A 19,382-nucleotide genomic window follows, 5' to 3' on the forward strand; every position below is an offset into this window, starting at 1 on the left:
GCTGTCTCATATCTTTGTCTTTATTGTTCTACACTCTGCACCATCTGTTGTGCTGCTGCCTGCATGACTCATCCTGAAAACAATAAAAATCCTACTGCATCCCCAAGCATTACACTAGGGAGCCAACGAAGGCACTCCTGTATCCAAAATCTACATCAACAGCAGTCAAGCCAAGATCCGCAGGGAATTCAGGTACATAATTTTTGTTTAAATCAATAGAAGTTAACTGCCAAATACATCTGAGAATCCTGCCAAAGTTTCATCACAACTCTAAGAAAAGGAGGCAATTGTTTCCTGGGGCTGGATTTAAAAACACCTCTGCAGGGATAACCTGAAAGTTCTTAAGTTTCTTAGCAAGTAACTATTTTTTTTCTGCACATACAATTACTGAGTGTTTTATGAGCATAGACAACATATGGTCGGTACACAATGGAACAAACTAAGAAAAATCTGTCACAAATACCAGGATTCATATACACAGTAGACAAGGCAATAAATACGAAAGTTCATAAAACCAGGGAAATGGAATGTTCTGTCAGACCTGTTTTAAAGGTACACAAGGCACACAATGCTTAAAACCACTGCTACTTAACAAAATTATTAACAAACTAGATTTAAATCATCATTTGGTTTCATAGCCTAAGCAGGAATAATTTTAGATGTATGAGGAAGATTTTCCTTCTAATGTTCTAAAAGGCAGTAGAAACACAGTGACCTTTCTTGTCTCATCTAACACCTGGATAAACCCAGGCTATACTTCACTGAAATCAATGGAGACAGACCAGTGCAAAGAGGGAAATCAGGCCTGTAGTATTTTGGATGTGTCTAAGAGTTGTGTTTAACCGCAGCTTGTTTACTAGACTGTGCCTGAGCAAGCCTCATTTTACCTACTTTGGATGCTCAGTACAAAGTATTGCCTTTGTGCAGCTACATTTGGAAAATAAATATCTTTTACTTAAACATTGTAAATAATAGCTGAAGCTGACTAAAGAAATTCTTTCTACCGTCGTAGAAAGATGTACTTTCAGCATGGTTATTAGCTACTACTCTTAACCTTTTTCAGCCTCGACACCTTTTAATTTTACATATCTGCAGTTTCAATCATCTGTTAAGCCCTTGGTTTACCACTGGATGGCAGTCCCTGCAACGCTATTCACTGAGAAGGAAAGTCTGGTTTTAAAAGTAGCATACTGAAATCACGTACTTTGTACATTAATATGTACGTGAAATATTACAGGGGTGAGTATATTTGGACCCATTTTTCTTGTTGCTAAAGTATAAGTATGTGAAAAGCTTTTCTGTAGATTTCTTTCACTTAAATTTATTTTCCAATTGAAACTTCAGGGCTTAAAAGCATACAAGAGGATAACAACTTGCACTTCTATGGCACCACCCAGCCAAAAATTTCAAAGCAATTTATACAAACTAGGTCAATTAAGAAGTCTGCGTGTGTGTGTGTGTGTATACATATATATATATATAAAATATGCTGACTTTATACATAGCTCATAAAAGGGAAAAAAATCTGGAGTATTACAAAGTTGTATGAATTACTCAAAATTACAGTGTTTACGTAGAGAGGTAAAAAATAAAGCCTCAGTCTTTTGATTTAACATCCACTGTATGTCTGATGGTGGGGAAGGAATTAAATGGCTAAAAGGAACTGACTATTTAAATGGTTAAAATACAGTAAGCGTAGGGATAAGAACTACTTAGTATTGAAATTATGACTGATGTCCATAAATTAGAATTAAAAGTCAGAACATAGATTGCAGAGGTAGAGAAAGCCTTGTGGACTTCACCAGGATTTCTCTGTGGTTAGAAAGTAGGGTGAGTTTACTACCACAAGGTTTTAGAAAAGTTCCCACCAAAATCTGGAGGTCTCCCTGCTGGCATGTGTCTTGAAGCATAATGTGAAAAATGAGTTGATAGAGCCCCCATAAAATACGGCAATCTATAAGACGCATTTACCTAGGTTAGTAGGGACTTCACCCTAGCGTATTTTAAGGCAATGAGAGTCTCTTGTTTTGCTTGGATAGAGATTTAAAGGGCAGCTTATTACAAATAAGTCCTGTAGATGTCTCTTCAACAGTGAAAGGGAGATAAATGAAAATAGGAGGAAGAATGTGTGCATCAGTGCCTGTAGAAAATACCCCTTTCAACACCGTTTACAGATGCCTGCATCTGAGCATTTCAGAGCATTAATGCCTGTCACACAGATGGCTGTTTTTATGCCCTTTTACAGATGGGATGTTGAGACAGTAAAGTGACTAGCTTAAAGTTACGTAGCAGCCTACTAGCAGATCCAGGAATAAAATGTAGATCTAATTGTCAGTTCTGCATCCTACCAACAGCGTTAGGCACTGTCAGTTCAGCAGCAAGCATTCACTAGAGTTTTTACAAGAATTTTTTTTATTCTAGATATTTTCAGGGTAACAGTGACTTTTGAAGTGCTTTTGTCAAAGGGCACTTTATGTAGAAAAAAAAATTTGCAGCAGCATTTTATTGAAACTTTCAGCACAGTACTTCCTCTCCTGCTTACTAGTTTGTTGGCAAGCTCTGTCTCTTCCATTTCCTGAGATGTAGACTGGTTCACTGCAAGACCATTCCTGCTGTCTCCTTCACCCTCCTTTACATCTCATACATTATTGAAACGGTTACTCCCAGCTCTCTCCAATTAGTCCATTGTGCTAAGCTTTCTCCATTGATAAATTTTCAAAGGAGTGCTGTCATATTTCCACTTCTATTAGCCCTCTTGCTTGTGCCCTATAAACTTCTGCTGAAATATCACATTATTCCTTTCCAAGCACACCCTCCTTTAAAACTGCCTCTGATCCTGTAGTGCCTCCGAAATTAGAAGACCAGAGTTCAGCTCCAGCGCTGAGACCAGCCCGACAGTGCCTCTCCATCTCCCCTTGCTGCCCATTTGTTCGCAGCCATCTGCTCCATCTCGCCCAAGTGTAATTTGTAAGCTCCCTGGGGCAAGGGCAGCCTCTGTTTCCGCCACACCTTGTCCACATAAAGGACTCCTCGGCGCTTTGGTTACACCCATAGTAGATTTTGCATTAATTAAATTTTATCATGAGAAACCCTACCGCCAAACTCCTGACCAACTGTACTGTATATTTCCGTCAGATTGAGGTTTCAGATTACTTTCTTTCTAAAGCTCTCTTTGCAAGCCTTCCACAGTTTTCCATGCACAGCTTTCCCTCCACCCTCCTCCCCAGCTTTCTGCTCGCAGGGAAGTGCCGGTGCCCTCATTAGCGTGGCCCAGTTCTCTGCATTTCCGAGGCCTTTATTCAAACCCCGGCCAGCGACTTTCTCCCTGTTTATTCTGTGCTTGTCTCTGCCTGGGAGCGTGCCCCGACACACCCTCCTCTCCTGCCCAATCCTTTCCCATGCTGACGCAATCTGTTTTTTGGTCTGCTGCCTGTCCCGAGAGAACCTCGCTCGCTGTCCCCACACGGTCACCTCCTCTCAGTTTTCCCCTCAGCTGGACAGTCTTGGTTGGGCAGACTACTGTAATGACACACAGACCATGGGTAGATAATCTGGGAGACAAAGCACATCATTACTTTTTATTGTACTTTGTGCTGACACCACAGGCAGAGGCAAGTTCTGCACGGGGCAAGGCAAACGGCCACGTGGCAATGAAGTTACAGCAGCTCCAGTGCAGTCGGACACATATGCTCATCCTTTCTGAGTTCCTGTCCCATCAGAAATGGTGAGGACAAGGAAAAATTGCAGGAATTTAATGATTTAGTACTTAACTGCAGAGGAGGCAGGATGTTCAGTTATTGTTAATGATTCTTTCACTTCCTAGGCTGAGGAAAATATCCCTAAGGAAAAAATGTCCCACAGGGTTAGAAAGACCAGTCGTTCATTACCCATTAATTTGGAGTACAGTCCCAAGCTTTGTTCCTCACTGAGATACAAGCTTCCTTATGGTGTGAACACACATGAGTCCAGGGTTTTGGTTTGTCCCACTGTACAGACAACCATGGCCTAGCTGTGACTGGCATCCAGAAATATAGTACATTTGCCCAAGGTTTGGAGATGTCGTTTAAAGTTTTCCTGTTGTATGGGGAGTGTTTATAGACTTCCCCAGAGCACACAGTGGAACCATATTTGTGCTCTGAAATTCAGGTGGTGATCTATGAGTTGCTGTGTTGCCCTAATAAATTCAGAACAAATTATATCTGCCTGAAAAGTCTCCTGTATTCTCTTGTGTTCATTTAGGAAATGGAATTGCACATAGATTAAGTATTAGTGGACGAAAGGAGGTTGCTGTAACTCGTGCCTGCTTAGCCATGATGTAACATGGTTGTAAAACATTTTATTAAAGTCTTTTCATAACTGAGATGCCCTTGCCCTGTACATGTTTACTGGTCTCATAGTGGGGGCTTGGAAGAGACTTATTATAGCAGCTTTATGCTATGTCTGCACTGAAGGAACATCCTTTGGTCCTAAGGAGCACACAGTGGGTTCACATACCAGCTTTAAGGCAGCTCCATGCTAATTGCCCTCCACATAACCTCTGACACTAGTGGCCTTTGATGATTCCTATTTCAGATTTGTATTTTCTTGTTGATTACAGAGTATACTTTTTGAAATTACTGTTATTAAAAATACATGGTCATTGCTTGTTCTGTGGTAATGCTTAGAGGAGCAAACTCACATTGGGTTTCATTGTGTTGGCTATGCAAACCCATGGATGGCATTGCTGAGCTGACAGTAGATTGGGTAGGGAGGGAAGAGGAGTCTGGTGATGAGAGAGCTCTTCCTCCAGAGGTACTGCCCGCTCCACCCCTCCAACCTAAAGTCTCAGATGGACTTGCATACACAGTAGAGTGGAAACATTTTGGTTCCTGCCAGAAGGTTGTTTCTGACACATTTCAGGGAGTTGCTTGCACCGTACATTTGACGTATTTTCTTATCACCTTGAGAAATATCTGCCAAGTTTAACTCTTACCTGTTTTTGCAGTTTGGGTCTCTCCTTTGCTGATTTTCTCCTGGAGCCTCATTGCTCCACATTTTACTTAGATACATTGCCCTCTAGGGACCTGTGGAAAAATTCCCTGGTGGGAATTGCTTCTGGGTGGACTGCTGGTATTTACATCTGTGAAAGCTGGATGTTTTGTATCCTGTGAACACAGACTTCTTTTAAAGCCAGACAGTCTGAGAAATATAATTGCACTGCACTTATTTGATGACTGCAAGGATACATGGTTTTGACTTTTCTTATTAATGCAGTACTTTTTTTGTTGATGAAGGGAAGGACATGGGAAGTGTACTATCTTGGTCCAAGATCTTTCATATGATTACAATTCATCCTTACTAAAACCCAAGAGTGACCACCAGGATAGCAGAGGATGTGGGTTATTTTGAATAGCTTCTGTATATACCATTTGTCTATGTGACTGTTGATATTGTAGGTGCAAAGGGTTAATCTTGTCCTAAAAGGATTACACATCTGCAGGAAGGCAGATGATACTTAACCTAATTACTGAAATATTTAGTCAGCCAGTTCAGGCACTAAAACATACTTTTCTTCCGAGTCAAAAAGAGGGCATCCAGTATAGGACAGAAGCAGAACTACAGCTTCCTAAGCAAAAAAGTCTGCTGACTGGCTGAATCAGTCTTATCTGCTGTAACTTACAGAAAAGAGAGGAGAATGATAAAACCCCAGGGGAAGGGCAGGAGGAGACAAAGATATTTACCTTCTGCTCCTTAAAAAGAAAGTTCTTTTCAGCAAGGAGAGTCAAACTAGAGGTAATGCTTGAAGAGAAGTGCACCCGGTATTGCTCTGGAAGATGCAAAAGACTCTCAGGAGGGGTTAGGCAACTGAGATGGAGTCCTGTGCTCGTGTTTCAGATGCATGGAGCAGCAATGATAGGTATGTGTCACATGGTGCAGAGCTACCATGTGGATGCTGACATGAATTAGGTTATCCACACGCCACAAGACAGGGCTATGCAGAGATGCTATGGAGTGCTGGAAGCAGCACAGCTGCATTAGCTTGGTGCCATAGAGATATAAAAACTTGTTTGGTATTAGTTTAGGTGCTAATGTTCACAGTACTGTGCTGCTTCAAGGCCTGAAAATAAGTCATTTGGTGATACCTAGTTCTTCATTGTGCTGTGTAGACATACCCTGTATCTTTCATTTCATTTGTGAGTAAAGTGGTCGAGGTTGAGAATTTTCCTTTTGACAAATTGTGTATAAGGCAGTAGGAAGATGGAGTTCTGGCAAGAGCATGTAGGGACTGTGGGGGAGTCTTGGAAAGTTGTGCCTTAAGGTCTTGAGGACCCTGACAGGGGGAAAGAAAGAACATCATTGCTGGAATCTGGAGAATGTTTTCAGGTCAGATGTCGTGCCCCTGTATGAAAAGTCCTCCCGGCCAGAGCAGTAGGAAGCAAAACTGAGGTCCAATACCAAAATATGCTGACTGTTCACAGAATGACCTCTGTCAGTGTTGTAATAATTTTCTTCTAGTTTTTTATGAGCTTCATTTTGTTGTTGTTATCTCCTTGCCCTGTTTTAAGCTTAGCAAGAGAAGTTAGATCCTTATGAAGATTCCCATTGATACCAATAAAAATCAGCAGTGCATGTCAGCGAAATCCTGACCAAATGTGAGTTTTCCCTGCAACATCATTCATCTCGGGATTTACCAGAGAAACTCATTCTTTCCTTCTTTTATTTTATAAAAAGATGAAGTACGTTCAGTTGCTTGCAGTTAGTAGCATGACAGTGATAAGCCATTAAAAGAGGATAGGGACTTTGCAGATGAACTCAGGAAACTCTTGCTGCTCATAAGGAACTCGGCGGCAGTGATTGTGAGGGAAGCTGACGGGAGCTCTGGCAGAGCAGGTGGGGTGAAGAAATGTGGAGTTAGACATGGAGGGATAAACGGGAGGGAGGGAGGAAAGGCAGTCGTATCCTGGGATTTGTAGGTGGTGACAAGAAAACTATATTTGCAGTGACAGTAGATAGTGAGCTGGTGGGACATCTGTCATCCTTACTTTTCAGCTCTATGGAAAATACTGTTAGGGCTTCAAAGTCATATTGCCTTTTCAAAATGAAATGATCAAATAGCATGTTTCAGGGAGGATCACTGTCTACCTTAATCCCATGCATGATCTTTGCCTTTTGCCCTTGGTTTGTTAATTCACTCAGCTGTTTTGTGCACACTTATCAGACATGTAAGAGCCAGGCCAGCATTTCTCATCATTATCAAGGATGATACCTTGAGCTCTAAAGAAGTCACATACATGGGTAAAAGGCTTGCGATTTGTACAATATATTAGCTACTGGTTTAAAAAACATGAAAATCAGTGGAGCTTTATAACCCTGTTGTAAACAGAGAAAGACAGACTTTTAACTGATGGAGACAGCACCTGCAATGAAATATGCATTATGAAACCATGAGCATGTTCTTTTATCACAGGACACTGTTGGGAAATGCATTAACTGTTAACCACCAGTTAACTGGCAGGTCAGGCAGACAAAGCAAGGATTCAATGTAAAGGTCTATTACCTCTTAGAGCAGCCCTAGGTGTGACAGCTCAACTGGGAAGCTAGCATAAATCAGCAAAGTCTTGTCAGTGTGCTTCCCCTGCTGCTGTCTATTTTGCAGTGATTTGGGAAAGAGCGTATTTTGGTCTCTGGAGATCCTAGAATGGTCAGCAGTTACTCTCATGAATACTTAATCAAAGCAAATGAGTCTTCTCTATGAATAAGTATAAACTGTCTGTGCATCCACATTAAAAAAATTAAGTGCTATAAAATATGACTATGACATGTAGCAAAAATAGCAGCTGGCTGTATTTCACTGATAGGCTATGGCTTTATGAAGAAGGACTTTAACTCCTCAAAGAAGAGCTGAATAAAAAAGAAGGCTAATGATTACAAGTAAAGAATGTTGCTTGGGAAAAGTATTAGCAACTCATTAAAATACCTGAAAGGCAAAGTAAGTCTGTTTTGCTTCTTAGTACATTATGTGTAAAAGCTTTCAAAATTTGTGTTGCCTTGAGTATAATTGAATGTGTGTTGGAAGTGGAGGGAAAGCAAGGTGTGAAGATATGTGCTAGAAGGAATCCAGGTCTTGTCCACTGAGCTTGCCAGAACTGTCAAAATCTGGGGCAATGTAAGAGACCACAGTCTGAAAAAGTGTCAAAATAGAAGGATTGCTAGTCATACCAGATAAAATTCTGCTTTTGGCAAATGGTGAAAGTAAAGTTTCAGAAAATGTTTGAGCCAATCTAACAGTGTGCTGCTGCATCTAGTTTAATTCTGCATTTTTCTGAACCCTCAGTAATTTTGTTCAAACCAAACCAGCAAAAAACTAAACCGTGAAAAAAGAGTGATTAATTTTCTGCTGGCTAAGCTTCCTGACCTGGTTCTCCATAGCGTCAGATGGGTGCCCGTGCTGGCCAAGGAGAAGGGTCGGAAGACACAGCCAGGGGTCAGAGGAGGTGGAACCGTCCTTTTGAGCAGCAACTAGCTATTCAGTAAGGCACAGTTTTACAGTATGTCGAAGCCAAAATTAACTCAAATGCTATGCAAGAGGAGCTTCAAAATAATACTTTTTTAGCTAGATGATCAGAACTTTCTTGATCTTTTTCTGAGAACTGTGTTCACCCCCATGAGTTTTTGCATATAAAAAGGAACATAAAGTTTAATATTCCAGACTGGGGTAGTCACAGAAAACTGAAATAGAAAATAAAACCTTTTGGAAGTGAAATGAGGGGGATATAGAAACATGAATTCAGTCACACATCAGAAGTCAGGAGAAAGGATGCAAATCTGTTGTTTTACTTTTAGATAGGCTGAAACATTTCAAATAAATAAAAAGCCCAGAGCCTTACTAACAAATAGCACCAATTGTCCACCTCCCACCAAGTCTTTTTATTCCCTGAACCGGGCCGCCAAACACTGGCACTCAGGGCTTCATTTCCAGTTTGATCTTGCAGTTGGCACACAGGTAAAACTAGGGGGTTTAGTTGGAGGCCCTCCAGACAGGAGCGACAAAATCATTCAAACATCTTCCCATTTGTCATGCGATTCCTTTTCTGGATATCTTTTTGGGATGAGGGGTGTGTGTGGGGGGGTGATGTACAGTGGCACGGTGGGTAAGGAATTGCTTTTTCTTGTTAACTGTATGTGATGACTTCCACAAGTGGATTGAATCGTCTGTCTTTACTAGGCAAAATACCTAAGAAGTTCACGAAGTATTTTGCCTGAGCAAGGACTGGAGAAAGGGGCCCAGAATGTGAATTCAGTCCCTGGGTCACCTGTGGATCAGTCACCCGAAGGCTTAAATGGTAAGTCCCTTCATGGCCCCGTGTGCATCCAGGGCAATTTCAGAAAGATCTAACACTATCCCAGCCTAACGGGGCCCCAACTTCGAATTGCTGCTATTTGAATTGAGGTAAGCCATGGTCCTTTTCGTATTTCTGCTAGGAAGTTCACCAGGCATGTCATGAAAGGTTATCAGTGTAACCCAAGCGGCAGCCATCGCGGGATAAAACCAGGCAATTTCAAGTAGAGGGACAAAAGGTCAGAGCACTGCAAACCCAATACTGCCACCAGCATCTTGGGTTACAAGGTTACGGTACAGGAGAAGGAGGGGGACGAAGCGTAGCCTAGTAAACACTCAGTCAGCTCTCAAAAATAGAAAGTGACATGGATCCTAATGGGAGAAATATGAAGCTACTGTATAGTACATATTCACCTGCCATTATCACTTACATATGCTGAGAGGGAGGGCAGCTGGCTCCAAACTCCTCTCCAAAGAGGAGAGATATTTTTAAATAAAGTTAATGCATTAAATTTAAATTACTTTGGCAGCAGGAGAGACTCTGGAACCTGCATGAACATTTTGGAAACGCTTCACTTTGGATAACAGTATTTCATGGTCTCTCGGGTTGAATCAGTGTTGTTCCAGCAGTTTACGCTCAGGTAGAACTGAGTATAGAAATGATAAAGCTCTCTTTCTGATACAGCCTTAATCCATTTGAACATCCTTTTGGTTAAACTACTGCACGTTTCCTTTTCATTTGCTGTATGCCAGAAAGCAGGTCTTTGAGGGACTATCTTCAGTCTGTATTCTTTGCTTCTTAGGAAACCTCTAAGTGGAACATAGTTCATTGCAAGTGAAATCCCCTTGGTGCCATCTTTGATTCATGGGTATCTCCTCTACTGCATCGTCTGCACAATTCTATATAAGACAACAGTTTATGTACTGTTGTCTGATACAAGCATAGGGGAAAGATTCTAGCTGTGAGATTTACACTGCTGTTGCAAAGTGTATTGGAAATAAATAATGCAGGCATAGAGAGTAACTCAGCAGTAATACAGTTAGCTAAAAAGTCTCACTTTACATTTGACAAAAAAATAGAAGACCCCACAGTAAGGAGGTTGGCCAAAAGACTCCATCAACTGTTAGTCTGTGTAAGCCAGAGTCCTGTTAGTCTCCAGCTATGCTTCTGAGTCAGCACAATGTGCTGGATTAGCTGGAGCACCAGGCCCTGCTCTGCCTCTCAGTGCATGTCAACACTGGAACAAACCATAAAAAACCAGGTTCTGTTTCACAAATAACTCCAAGGCTTTCAAAACTTTTGAAATCTTCTGAAATCTCTAATCAGACATGACTTTGTTGAAACCTCTGCTTGCAGAGTGAAAAGGTCAGTCTCTGTATTTAAGTTTTTCTCCCTTATGTACACTGGACTTGCAAAATCTAGTCAAAAACGTTGAAACTGATAGTTCAAACAAATGTGTTTGGTTTGACAAAATTTCTGAAGCAAAATCTATTCATTAAACAGACCCAGTGTAGTTCCAGCCTAGTAATTCAGAATAAGGCAGCTGGAGGGACGGGTCTCTCACTCAAAAACTCCTGCACAGAACAGGATTTTTGTAGTCACTCCTTCTCACCACGTCTCAATCTCACATGCCTCCATGGCCCTGGACCAGCTGCATGGTTTTGGAACTGTTTTGATCAGAAACATTATTGCATTTTGGTCCTGCATAAGGGCTGTTGATGTACCTCTGCCCTGTACTGTGTGGAACTATTTATTTGATTCTTTTCAGACAAGCCATGGACTTTTACTGTCCTGATAAGTACATTCCTAGTACCTGGAAATAGTGTAGTGTCCTGCTGCTACCAATATGTTCCAATGTATCTGGGAAAATTCCTGGGTATTTTTGTAGGAGACCTGCTATGATTCTGAATAAAGAGTGAATGAAGCTTCCCTGTCTTAAAACCAGGCTGTCTAACTGTTTTAGATAACCGGAACCAAATTACAGTACTTCTCCTTTAAGTGCTTTAAAGTTTTATTATCTTTTTTTAATGTACATCCAATCTAATGCGGTGCAAACAGTACTGAATTGGGCTTCCAGGGGACATGCAGACACGCTATGCAAGTGGTATACTGTAGTAAACCATGATATTTGCATGTGTATGCCATGCCAGCCTCTAAAAACACAATTAGCTCTTCTTTTTATTTTGGTATCCATGACCAAAGCACTGATCGTGCTTTGCCAGTGTAATACAGAGATTGCCATTTCCCAGTGATTACTCTTTGTATTTTATTAGCAGTCAATTCTCATAGGAGCCATAAGCCTGGACCAGGCTTTCAGTGTTCCAGGTGCTATACAACTAAACACCAACATGACAGTTCCCCAAAAACTTTCAACGAAAGTAAATAAAGCAATTCAATAGTGACATGCAGCCTCTTAATATTATACTGACAAACCCTAAGGAAATTCACAAGAGCAAAGGACCAGAAAAGACAGTTAGGATTACCTGGTTTGTTTTATTACTATATTCAGCCCAACATCATGCCTGTAACCTCCAGCTAAACTGGAGTTTTTATCTGAAAGAGCTGGAAAATAAAGGGAGTTAGGCTGGAGACACAGCTGAGGAAGGAATTGAAGTTAACATTGGTCACAGTAAATACAGCTTTGAGTAGATAGATGGATGATGTCAGTGTAGTCTGGAAGCCGGGACTGGGAAGATGAGCTGGATGTCAGCAGACAGTAATTCTGTACCTCAGGACCCACCATAGCAAAGGCTGCATTCAGATATTTGTTTTAAAAAAGGAAGGAGAAAGAGGGAGAGATCAGAGTCAAAAATTGCAGTAGGGCAGTTCTGGAGTAAGTCTGACAAAACAGGGGCATTTTAGTAGCAAGACAAGTAGTCAATACAAAACATGTCCCAGTAGACACCCATATATAGTAATATATTTATTTATTTATAGCTCTGCTCCACAATAATGTCAGCCTTTTCCACACTGATTATTAATTTCCTCAGTCATCAGAGACACAAAAAGGGAGACCCTTTAAATACAGATAAAGAGTATTTATTGAGCGCTTTTGCCTTTTTTATTATTATTGACTAAGCTACCTGAGAGTGTTAACAGTAACTAACTAAAACCAAATGATTACTCATGGTTGATGTCATATGTCCTACCAGGTTGCTCAAGGTTCAGTAAGAAATTAAACATCAAACAAAAACCCCTGCAATAGCTAAATGAAGCAAACCAACTAAATGATAGTTTATGGAGATTCTGTTGCTCACAAAGACTGAGTCATGCTCTCACCACCTCTAAAGGGCATATCTGCTGGCCACTGCTCCCTCTGCCCTCTGGTTAGCCTGGATCATACATAACCCGGGAAAAAAGCCAGCTTTTGTGATTACAGATTCCATGAAATTCACGCAAACAGATGAGTAGGGTCAAAAGCTTGTTGCTCCTGAAGGGCACAGGCAAGTCACTGAACCCTTGCAGTCCTAAGATGGTTCAAGAAAATCTGAATCAGGGAGGGGAAAAACAAAGAGCAACGTCAGTCATTTTAGACCGCTTGTTTCAGATGTTACTAGCTGTGTAATATGTGCTCAAAAAAACCCAATTCCTGCATTATTTTGGGGAATTCAAATGATGTGTAGTGTTTCTTGTGCATCCTTTTATGTTTGTTTTCCCTATGCCTGGAGCTTTTGCAGTATAAAAACATAGAAGTCACATACTTACCCAGAGCTTGGAAAATATCCTCTCTATCTTCCAGTCCGACATCAGTCCTATCACGCAGTCAATGCACAGTCACTAATTTTATAAGCCTACTAGGATGTTATATCACCTCCTATGAAAGCCTTTGATGAAGGTGACTCGACTAACACAGTAAGCAGGTTATCACATTGCATAATTTGCTTTACAGTAAAATTAGATAAGGACTCAACCAACAAAGTTTGTATTGAGATCCACATTTTTCTGAGACTCGGATTCACTTACGTAATTTAAAAAATATTGTTCCTGGACTAACTTGTAAATTCTCATGTAAAGTTAGACTGTCAATTGCAGAAGGACTTAAGGCTTGTACTTTCAATCTTAGAAGAAGTAGAAATAAAAGTAGTAAAAGATGTTAGGGGGCAAAGAACCTAATCTTTTTGTACTAAAATATAAATAGTTCTAACTATTTGTCACCTACTCCTGTGACCCAGAATGGCTCACGTCAGTTAGCCTCCAGAGTGGGGTGCCTGCATCCAACGTAACTATTGGGAATGGTCTCTTACCTGCGCTAACTCCCTAACTATGTCCAGAAAAGTTTTGAAAAAAGCTGTAGGCCAACATCATGCAACACACTGTGAGAACAATTTAATAGCGTAGACAACTGAGCTGCTATACCCAGAAATGTTTGCAGGCACTGCTAGCCATAGATGGGGCCTAAAGTTATCTGACCTTTATTTTCAATTGAAAAAGAGCCAGGTTATTTCTGCACTGTTTGTGATACAGAATGTGATGGTTCATATTGAAAAAGTTTCTTCTCCCTACCAGCCTCCCAAAAATGACACAGCCTTCCAGGAGGGATGTATTTGGGGAACACCAGAGCAAAGAGCAGAGGCTCCTAAAACAGCATCCCATGCCCTGGGACCAGGGGTGGGGAAGGATGTGTGCCCTGGATGCTGCCAGCCCTGGTGGCCCCACAGGTACCTGCAAGGCTGTGGTGTTTCGGAGGGAACTGTTGCTTTGGTGGAACAATTTCTGGTTTTTGTAGAGCAAAGCCAATTGTGTTTTTACAGGTAGCTCCTGTCCCTCTGACAGCCGCTCTGGCCTGAGGGCTTCGTAGGGAGCTAAGGGTCTGTCCTGTTGGGGTTTTTTGTCTCCTTGAGCATGTCTGTGAAGAGCTTTCAGCGGTGAGCAGGTATGACTTTCCCTGACAAGCCACGTGGGGTGCTGTGATAGTTTGTCAGCGGGGTGATGCAAGGAGAGCGGGGTGCCTGCAAGGGGACAGCATCTGATCATGTTGAACAGTGCTGGGAGGTGGTAATGCCATGTGCTGCAGAAGACACCTAACTCTACAGCAGCCTCTACGTGGATTTGGCAGGAGATGTGTTGGGTTTAGGAAGTGAGGCTTAGCCTAATCGTATGGCCCACTAAGGGTATTTTTCCTCTGCCAAGCTTATAGTAGGTCTGTGCAATAGTGGTTCTAAGTTTAACAGATGAAGCAATGCATATTGGAGAAGTTCTTCAGCCAGAAGTTTATTTTAAACTTTATGGTTTTAGATGTGTTCCTTGAAAGTGTGTTTCACCAGAAATTGTTACCATGTCCATGAGGCAGGACGTGTTTTTCTGAAAGATGTTTTCTGAAGTGGCTTCACTGAAAGCCACTGAACATACCCTAAAAGTAGAAGACAAATAAATATTCCAATATGTTACTCATTTTTTAGAAAAGCTGCTGATTATTTGAGGTCTTAGTTCATAATTTTTGATCATTTGTGGTTGGCAAAGAATTAACCAACTAGATTTTACAGAATGGCCATGCATGATGCAAATAATATACTTACAAACCAACTAACCTTACAGTGAAGCCTTCCCCAGGCAAAGAACATGGTACCTCTTGAGGAGCAGCTATAATCTTACTTTTCCTTATTTTACTCATGATGAATTTGGAGAGGGGATTAGTTCGAACTACACTAGAGCCCGGTGTTTGTACAGAATCTAACGCAGGGTTTCATGTAGTTTAAACAGTCTGCTGAGACTCAGTTTTCAGTTCAGGTTAACTGCCTTCTACCCAGGTATTTAAGCATGCTCAAAATCAGCATATAGGGGTTTGAAGGTGAAAAGGGAAGTAGAGGTTCTTAAGCTTTGATACCAAAAATATACATTTCTGGGAAAAGCAGAGATTGCTTGCTGTATATTACAGTAAGCACTAGGAAACCAAGTGATTGCATGCAACATTTTGAGCACAAACCCTGGAAGAAGTGTAGCTATTTTGCTGTTATATTAATCTGCACTAAAGCCAGTTTTGTAGGGGAATGAAGTGTCTGCTGTGAGCTAGCTGAATAGAGAAGTGTTTCAAAGTGACTATTAAAAATAGCGTGTTTTCACGTGATAGTACAGCTAGTCTTTGCTTCTTTTTTTTTTTTTGAGTAAATAAAAAGATCCTAAAAATCGACACACAAACCAGGTATCTCCTTCAGTGCCATTGTGAATTCTGCCCTGACTTCTTCCCTTTGGGAGCGTGACTAGCCACAGTGGAGGAAAGAGATTCTGTTGTGGGCAGGAGGAGGACTCTGGAGATCAATTGCTGGAGCTTCACTGCCCAAAATCTTTGCAGATGGCTTCATCACTGCAGGTCAGGAAAGTGTTTCGGGCACTGCTTATCAGTCGGTGCTGCCTCTTTCACTCTTGAGCGTACCAACACAAAATTGAAGCATGATGTGTAGCAAAGCATAATCCTTGGGGCTTGTGAGTGCTGGAACTAGTGGTGGGAAACAGAGGATGGGGAGGAGAGAGCCCACGCAGCAGGCAGAGGGGAAGTATAAGTGGTAGGGGCTCAGAAGGCATGGGGGGACAGCAAGGAGGGGGAGAGGTAGCAGCAGTGAGGCTTTTCTCTCCCTTTCTGTCTCTGTTTAAAGAAAGTTACACTTGATTTATCCCGTGAACAAGCTACCATATATATCCCTCAGTCACTGCTTTCAAGAGAGGAGGAGTTGTGATGGATGAGTACGGCATTATGAATGCAGTGGAAGTCTCTGATAGGATGTGGGGTGCAAAGGAGGATTTCTTTTTCCAAACGAACGGTAAACATAATTTCTCAGACATTTACAATTGCTTATTTAACTAGAAATTAATGCTATGAGTGAAGTGGAGCCAGGATGATTCTTGTTTACAAGCCAACCTGCTAACTCTTTCAACCAGATTAATTTGTGTTGATACTCCCTTTTAATGGTATATTAGTGCAAGACAGCATAACCTGAGAGTATGTGAGCTGGTGGAAACAGATGGAGTGTAGGTTTGTACTTCAGGCTATCTATGCACTTTGGGGGTAAAAGCACTCTGTAAATTCACACTTTTTGTGTTTCATACAGTAGTTTGAATGCATGAGACTGGGGAAACAGGCACATGAATAAAGATACTGATCCAAAGCTGTTGTGACTTGCATAACTTCACTGAAGCCAGAAGTGCCACAGTAATTTATACCAGATGGGAATATGGTCCATTCTAACAAATTTAAGAGCTGTCTTGCTTAATAAATCTGATGAGCAAGCAGAAGCTTGATACGTCCTTTCATGTAGAAAGCTCTGTGCGGTTCAAATGTTTACATAAAAGTTTCAGGATGGACATGCATACTCTTCTCTCTGTCTCCCTTACTCTGAGAGATTGGTCCAGACCTTTGAAATGCTCATATTCCTGACAAAATGTGCTTCCAAGGCATTTTAAAAAAGAACAGTCCATGGAGGCAAGGAATTCATGCAGAATAGGTATCAAGACACTTCCCTACAGCAGTCATAAGCAATGTAGATAGTCTCTCCTAATCTGAAACATCTCTTCTCTTTTAGATTGATTCTGCTATACAAGTTAGTGGAAGACCAGTGGAAGACCTCCTGCTGTTATTCCATGTCCCTGAGCTCAGTCTGTATCATGCTCTGGCTGGATACCTTCATCTGAAATAAAAGATAGCACATATAGGTTACTTGAAATTTATTCCAGTGGCTCCCCACCCAAGCCACAGAGGGTCTCAAGTGTTAATGTGCCTAGTTAAGTATTGTAATGTTGCCACACTCCGAGATTTTCCATATCTGAAAATGCACTGTTTGCTGCCAGCCATTTTCTGTTCAGTCCATGCTGCTGCTGAAGCCTAGAGCATACTCCTGCTAGAGACACTGCATCTCTTCTTTTTCTCATTTTGTTTTCTGAAACTGAAAATCATCATCACTGGCGTGTTCAGTGGCTCTTTGGGTATCATCTCCAGCAGCACTCTTCATCAGCAGAATCTGAGGATTGCCCAAGTCCTGGTGTGGTGATTTATAGTTGCAGTTTTGCCAGAGTAATGAGTGCCTCTGGTGGGCATCTGTATGAGACTGGTATCTAACTCCCCAGCCTCAGGGTACACCATCCAGTACCAGACACTGGCTCTGTTCACCTCTGGAGCATCCTAGAGCCATGATTTGACACAGATGAGATGAATACATCTGATGATTGAATTTCTATCAAATTTGCCAAAGCACACCATATACAGTTTATAGACTCTATGCTATCTGCAGCAGGACAGTTTATACTTCATCTGGCATAACATCTGTCAAAATAAACTTCCCCTCTCTCTGCCCCCAAAATTTAATAAGCTGAATCTGTACTGAATCAGCTCTGTGTAGCTTGTGGCCACAGTGTTTTGATCTGGTAATAGCCAGCCTAAAACTGTCACATCAAATCCTGGCCCCAGGTGTATGCTTTGTGATCAAGAGCACAGTACTGAAAACTGGGCTCCCTGCCTAGCTAGCTGAAGGCCAGGACACAAACACCAGTTCTGTTCAGAGCACCAGCTTTTAGGACAGTCAGAACCACAGCCAAGGAAAAGAAATACAGAGTGCCTTGAATGATCTGGAGTCATCTATTGCCACGTCTTTGATTTTTTATTATTTTTATTTTTTATATATATTTTTTGTTCAACAGTGGTGCCAGGCATTCCCAACAGCAAGAGTGGCTGCATACGCAGAGGAGCGAGTATTTCCTTTTTGACTTTATGAGCCCCCTTGGAGGAGGTTGATCATCCCATTCTATGAGGGTTAAAAGTCATCATGTAAGCAGTTCTGGCCTGCTCTGTGGTACTGGAAATGAGCATACTGGTTGTCCCTCTTGCAGGGAAAAGGAGTAAAAAGCTGTCAAAAGGGCTACTGATTGCTAGTGTCATCATTGCTCTGTGCGGAGACTCTAAAAGAGTATGGCAACCAAAATCTTGCGCAAGACTATGGACCTCTCTGACATTAACGTTATCGGCTGCCGTGGCGATTCATTGTGCAGCTGTAGTGTCCAAGCTGATCCTCTCCCTACCCCTTGCAGAGTTATTGAGACAGAGCCTGCTATGCAAGCTGCATAGGGCGTCTTGAGTGCCATGGTCCTCAAGTTCTGAATCTAAAGGTACAAGCAGAGGCCTCAGATACCCGGAGATCATTGGTTACAACATTTGCTCTAGAATTCAAGGTTGTCGGCAGGAATTAATCAATAAAAGGGTTCTCCAGAAGGACTTCCTTCTTTTTTACTATTCCCTTTAACCTTACTGCAGAGCTGAATTAAATGTATGCCAAAACGCCTACTGAAAAGGGAAGGAGAGAACAGTGAAAGACAATATCAAGTTCAAGTACTTGTAAAAAAAGAGCTCCCAACTCTGATATGTGTCAGATCCCAAACTCTTTCTTTCAGAGTGGATTAATCTAAAGTGGAACAAGGTAGACTGATTCCAGAACAGGTTTTCACACCCGAGTTATTCTGCAATAGTTATTGCAATGTACATGTACACTGTCCTGGTCAGAATTAACTTTCAAGTGCAAACAAGCCCTTCCATTACACTTGAGCAAATTGCGAAAACATTTAATAAAGGTAATTAGTTATAAAATCTGCAGTGGCATTTGTAGTTCATTTTGGTTTTGCTTTTCACAAACATTTTGTGAGCTGGCACTAAACCCCCTATATTTTCCAAGCAATAGGGAATCTTGTCAATCCTTCTGTGGCAGTCTTTGCCCAAGTATTTATACCAGAACTTTTTATGTGCCTGATCTGAAAATTGTTAAAGAATCAGCAACTCAGGGAGCACTTGAAACTTAAATAATGAAATCTCTGTGAACAGTACTCATAGCATTACAGATGTAAATTATTCCTGAACAGGGTCACACGAATGTTTATGACTTTCATAAAGGGAACACAAAGAGAACTGTCAAAATCATAAGCCTACACATTCCCATTTGCCTGGACAATGGCCATCACTAGCTTCATTATCACGGATTTGTCCTTCAGTGTACATTAGCGCTGATATCTAAAGCAATAGGAGGATGAAGCTCCCTGTGCCTGTTGTGTCAAGTTTCAAGTCAATGTTGAGTTTGTCGTTGACATTTC

General features: G+C 41.4%; 1 long non-coding RNA gene across 1 annotated transcript; it reads left to right on the top strand.

Annotated features, from left to right (window-relative positions):
• The first annotated feature begins 4,620 nt into the window (after positions 1-4,620).
• Positions 4,621-18,854, top strand: LOC140652142 (uncharacterized). The gene is made up of 3 exons (XR_012042670.1): positions 4,621-5,896; positions 9,206-9,323; positions 16,835-18,854. It is a non-coding gene; the product is annotated as an uncharacterized lncRNA (long non-coding RNA).
• Positions 18,855-19,382: the final 528 nt, after the last annotated feature.

The sequence above is a fragment of the Ciconia boyciana genome, chromosome 5 (assembly GCF_034638445.1).
Source record: "Ciconia boyciana chromosome 5, ASM3463844v1, whole genome shotgun sequence".
NCBI classification, from domain to species: Eukaryota; Metazoa; Chordata; class Aves; order Ciconiiformes; family Ciconiidae; genus Ciconia; species Ciconia boyciana.